General features: G+C 46.6%; 1 protein-coding gene across 1 annotated transcript in view; it reads right to left on the bottom strand.

Moving 5' to 3' along the window:
* The window catches only part of HMOX2 (heme oxygenase 2), a 29,277-nt gene extending 23,919 nt beyond the window's left edge, over positions 1-5,358 (bottom strand). Inside the window, exon 1 of the mRNA XM_034670452.1 lies at positions 5,228-5,358. The gene's annotated coding sequence lies outside the window, so the exon portion shown is untranslated. The remainder of the gene's footprint in view (positions 1-5,227) is intronic.
* Between the last annotated feature and the right edge of the window lie 642 nt (positions 5,359-6,000).

Raw genomic sequence — 6,000 nt, forward strand, 5'->3', positions numbered from 1 at the left:
TTAGCTAAAAGTATGATGGCAAATTGTTTAAATCACTCTAGTGCCTTCCCACAGCCCTCAGGTAATTGTGGTGTTGAACACAAAACAAAACAGTGAAACCTGAGTTTTCTGAGACTAAGTGAGCTCATCAGGAGAAAGGCAGGAAGCTGGGAGTATTCAGAAAAAGTCAGACAGGCAGGGTGCAAGACACCTATCTCAGTTATGCCATTCTTCTCCAAAGCCCCTTTAAAGTTACTGAGAACTATGGTAATAATTAGGCCTATGATGTTCCTGGGAAAGAAACAAATCCATTTGTGTGGCAAAAATTAATTTTTTCCCCCTAAGCAGAGAGAAGAGACCATCTACTTGCTTGGCCTCTGGAGTACAAGCTGACAGCAGTCATTGCCCTGCAACAATTACCCCTTTCTTTCCTCTTCTGCTGTCCACTACCTCATGTACCTTACTCACTCACTTCTCTACCCTCTTGCTAGTCCACTTCCACTTTGGTCCAGCCTGTGCTTTAGACAGGGGGCCCTAAACAAGAATCACACGGGAAACCTTAAAAACACAGATTCCCTGGCCCAATCCCAAACTTACCCAAATAGAAAAGTTTGAAAACTCCTATCTTAGATCTATAAACACCATTCAAGGCGCTAAAGGTATTTTAAGGTCCTAACCTTAACCTCATTAAGGATTAACCCCATTTTTCAGATATAGAAACTGCAGCTCAAAGGGCTTACATGTTTTTCTCGTAGTCAAAAATATACCATCACAGGGGCGCCTGGGTGGCACAGCGGTTAAGCGTCTGCCTTCGGCTCAGGGCGTGATCCCGGTGTTATGGGATCGAGCCCCACATCAGGCTCCTCTGCTGTGAGCCTGCTTCTTCCTCTCCCACTCCCCCTGCTTGTGTTCCCTCTCTCGCTGGCTGTCTCTATTTCTGTCAAATAAATAAATAAAATCTTTAAAAAATATATATATATATACCATCACAATTTCCTCTTTTGGGAGAAACCAACCATTTATTTTTCACTCTAATATTTTATATTTTATAATATTTTATTTTTATATTTTATATATTTTATAATATTTTATATTATTTTTGTTTTATATTTTATAAATGAGTATGTATTTAGGTACATACACAGACAAGTAAAACAAAACTGCCTACTGTTAAATAGCTGTGAGTGAAAAAAAAAGGTTACAAATTGACTAAGCTTAATCTTGTACTTAACAACTCAATCACTGATTTTAAGTAAACTCTATGCCCAACATGGGCCTGGAACTCATGACCAACCCCCCAAGATCAAGAGTTGCATGCTCTACCAACTGAGCCAGACAGGTGCTTCAACAATTAAATCACTTTGGGGGCGCCTGGGTAGCGCAGTCGTTAGGCGTCTGCCTTTGGCTAAGGGCGTGATCCCGGCGTTCCAGGATAGAGTCCCACATCGGGCTCCTCCGCTGGGAGCCTGCTTCTTCCTCTCCCACTCCCCCTGCTTGTGTTCCCTCTCTCACTGGCTATCTCTGTCAAATAAATAAATTTTAAAAATCTTTAAAAAACAACAAATCACTTTGAATTACAAACAAAAAGTCAGTCTATCTGAAGACTTTCACTGAGTGAGATATTCAAGCACACATTTGAAGAAAGAACCATCCTCAGCATCCCTCAACACTGAAGAGCAAGAATACACGCACTGACGTAATCCCTATTCCATAAATGGACTCGTCAGCCCTTGGATTACTATTACAGTATTTGCTTAAAGAAATCTATCACACAGAGAAATCAATGTTTGCTAAAAGACTTTAAAAATTACATCAAAGCAATAGAAAAAAACTGTTCACATAAGAGCCTTATGAATTTAATTGCTGTTTTGAAATGCCTAGTTAAGAGTTCAGAATACTGCCTTGTGAGGTCTGAATATCAGTGTGTTGATATGACGACCCAGAAAGACTTCCTGGCTCCATTTCAGTCCACCATGACTGCAATTTAGATATAGTTCTTTGATAGGCTGTTTGTAAATGTATTCCTTTTACAAGAGCTATACATCTTTAAATTATCTGTAGTGAGCTCCAATAACCAGTGTTATTCTTAAATGGAAAGACAATGGTCATTCAGAAAAGACTTCTTGAAATATATATAAATGTAACTGCATATTCATAAGTATATGTAACGTTGCTAAACAAGACCATCAGTTACGGGCTGCTGTGTCAAATTTATTAGAATTCAAAAACGAAATTTCTGAGGGGTGCAGCTGCCTTCAGTAGTTGGCTTTAAAACGTGTAATACAACGGGAGATACTATCTTCTGGTAAATACACGAAGTCAATGTAGAGAAGTAAACCATACAGTGAACAATATTACAGATAACCTGAGTGGTCACCAGAGTAAAATATCTTCCAGTATTTAAAAAAAAGTAAAAACCTCGGTATAAACAGTTACAGTAACTGTTCCAATTAAAGATTCCCCCCCCTTGGGGCGCCTGGATAGTTCAGATGGTTAAGCATCTGCCTTCTGCTCGGGTCATGATCTCCGGGTCCTTGGATGGAGCCCCATCAGGCTCTCTGCTCGGTAGGGAGCCAGCTTCTCCCTCTCCCTCTGTTGTCCCCCCTTCTTGTGCTCTCGCTGTCAGATAAATAAANAAAAAAAAAATTTAAAAAAAAAAAAAAAAAAAAAGACTCTCCCTCCTACTTTTCTCTGTCCTTTGTTGTCCCTCCCTCCCTCCCTTCCTCCGAAGAATTAATGCAAAATAATCCTCCCAAGAATTAACTACAAAAATATCCTGAGAAATCATTCAAATTACAAAAAAAGAGTTTTCATCTTATGTTTGTGCACAAACCTAACAGATATAATAAATTTAGTTAAAAACCACATAACCCTCATTGCGTTGAACACAAAAGATGTAATCCAGAACTCTAAATTCTCTCACTGATTACTGTAAGAAAAAGATTATATTAAACGTCTACTTATAACTTCTCAGTTAACTGTGGCCAAGAACATACCAGGAGGTAACTTAAAGTTCAAATTTTTCATCTTTTTTTTCCCCCAAGGAGCTAACAAGCTGAATTCTCAACTTTACAATAAATGCACAATTCCAATTTTTTAAAAAGATTTTAAGGTCCCTGGGTGGCTCAGTCAGTTAAGAGTCTGCCTTTGGCTCGGGTCATGATCCCAGGGTCCTGGGATTGAGCCCCTACATCGGGTTCCCTGCGCGGAGGGGAGTCCCTCTCCTGCTGCTGCTCCCCCTCCTTATGCTCTCACTTGTGCTCTATCTCAAATAAATAAAATCTTAAAAAAAAAAAAAGACTTTATTTGAGAGAGTGAGTGGGGGGAGAGGAAGAGGGAGAAGAAGACCCGGCTGAGCAGGGAGCTGGACATGAGGCTCAATCCCAGGACCCCGGGATCATGACCTGAACTGAAGGTAGACACTTAACAGACTGAGCCATCCAGCTAACCCCACAAATCCAATTTTCAAAATATCTTTCTCCTGAAGGAGTGATATTCTACTTTTTGATGCAATACTGATGCAGAGTTCCACTGCCCTATGAAGAGAGTCAGCTATTAAAAGAAAACCAAAAAAAATCAAGGTACCTCAAAGGCCCTAGCTGTCCAATTTTGCATTTCACCAAACTCAGTAAGGGGTGAGCTAAAGGCAATTAATACGTTCTGTAACTCATTTTCTCATTTGGCATTGTCATTTCTAGAGTAGCTCATACTCCTGACTCTGGTGACTCACAGTATCTCAACTTATTGGCCCAAGCAAAAGAAAGAAGCAAATCAAATCAGACAATAAGAGAACCATAAATTTTCCTCCTCACATCCCCAGTTAGATGGGGTTACTCAGTGAGTCTTTCCAAGGCCCCCCTAATTCCCACACTCTCACCAGTGTTTTGGCTTAGGTCCTGTATTTAAAAGTTTTTCCAGTTCCACCAAGTAAACTTGTAAATGCCCAAGTGATCTGTGAGCTTCTGGTAAGCTTGTAATGTTTCTTGGAAAAAAAGAAAAGAAAAACCTAAAGAATAAAACACATATTACTAATGTGTATCCTTAACCCACTCCTTGCAAAAAGAGAAACTAAAATTGTTAAATATGGGAGTTAAAATTTTAATCAGAACACACTAGTTAACATCATACCAGAAATTCAAATACACAAAACCAGTAAGCTCCTGTTTCCTTCTACTTGGAAGACAGTTTACCGGGAAAGGGATGAGAGTTAAACGACATAATCCACTTCCAGTCTCTACCACACCGTTTAGGAAAGATCATCGGATCTGTAGGCAGATGACTAGGATCAAAATCATGGCTTCTTCTCCGTTGTGGGATGCAGGTGAAGTCACTTAACCCGCGTCTCATCATTAATTCCATTTTATAAGTGGAAAAACCTATCAATTCACAGGCTTTTGGAAGGGGCTGACACTGTAGAGTGCAGACCATTATAAGGTGGTGGTGTTCCCCCCCCCCCAATCACCGGCCGCCTTGTCTGATTCATGAATATGAATGCCACAGGCCACAACAAGCGGTTCATCAGAATCCACCTCAATAGCATGACACAGGCAGGCCTTGTGCAAGGACTGTGCAAGGCGCTCCTGGCAACCACGGGCAATTAAAACACCTACAGCAGCGCGCCAACGAAGTGACTGGTAAACTCCCCGCCCGGACTAACCGGCCGCCCCGGGCGTCGGTCCCTCCCGACCGGTCTGCGTCCCGGCGGCCGCGGGTCACTCATGAAGTCATGACAGTGACTCAAAGCGCCCTTCCGACTGAGGTGAGTCAGGAGGAAGCGCAGAGCCAGCACCAGCCGCCACGCGGGGCACGGACCTCCGACGCCCGGGGACAGGCGGGGGTCCCAGCGGGCTCACGGCGGTCGGAGGCTGCAACCCCCGCCGGGAGCGCCAGGATGGCACGCGGCGCCCCCGGTGTCACCTAGCCCCGCGCACTCGTGACGCCGCAAGGGGCTGGGCCCAATGCGGACCGGCCGCTCGCGCCTGGCCCGCCCGCCCAGGCGGCGCGTAGGAAGTGGGGACCCTCAGCTCGGCCCTCTCGCCGCTCGGCCCCCTCGCCGCTCGGCCCCCTTGCCGCTCACCCCGTTTCCGGCAGGCCCCTGCCCCGGCCCGCCGGGTCTCCCTCAGGCCGGCGCTGGGGCCGCAGCGTCAGCCGCCGGCCTGGTCCAGCTCCCCAAGGCCCGAGCCGGCGGGACTCGCCGAGAAGCCCATAGAAGGGCCGCGNGGGGCGGGGGGGGGGGGGAGCCACTCACCGGCCTCGGGTCCGCTCGGCCGTCCGTCAGTCGCCGCGTCCGCGCGTCCGTCAACGACTCCTTGAAGTGTCGCGGCCGCCGCAGCGGAGCGGGCGGTGCGAGGGCGGCCCGACGTGCGCACGCAGCTGGGGGCGGGGCCTGCGGAGGACACGCCCCTGCGGCGGGCACGCGGCACCTCCGGCTGGGCCCAGGGCGGCGGGGCGGTCGGGATGCTCTCGAAAGAGCCGGTTACCAAGAGCGAGTGTTAATGAGGGTGCCTCGGGGCTATGCGCTCTCCGGGCCCCGTGTCACCGCCTGTCCAGGCTCCTCTTTCGCTTCGCTCCACCTGCCCTTTCTTTTCCAGCCGCACGGGCTTCCCGTCATTTCCTTACCCTTCAAGCTGGCTGCGGGTTTAATGACCGGTACTGTCCGGTGTTGACAAAGGTGTGCGGAACGTGCGGTGTTCATGGGAGTTAGGGGGAAGCGGGGACAATTTAGCGAGATCTGTTAGAATTAAGAATAGGCCTTCTCTTTGCTCAATTCCACTTCTCGGTAGCTATCGTAGAGCAACGCGTGCAAGAACCCAAAGAGAACAAGCAAGGAAGGTCACTGCAACACATAAGGGGATGCGTACATCATTTGGGTGAAAATCTTGAAACAACCTAAACGTCCATTAAAGGAGGATGGGGTGGGGGTTGACAGGGACACATCTATTCAACGGAGTTCTGCTTCCGTTAAAAAAGGAAGGGCAGACACCACCTTAGGGAGGATGTTAAGCAGAAGGGAAAAGCAAG

This window comes from Ailuropoda melanoleuca, chromosome 10 (assembly GCF_002007445.2).
Source record: "Ailuropoda melanoleuca isolate Jingjing chromosome 10, ASM200744v2, whole genome shotgun sequence".
Classification (NCBI taxonomy): domain Eukaryota; kingdom Metazoa; phylum Chordata; class Mammalia; order Carnivora; family Ursidae; genus Ailuropoda; species Ailuropoda melanoleuca.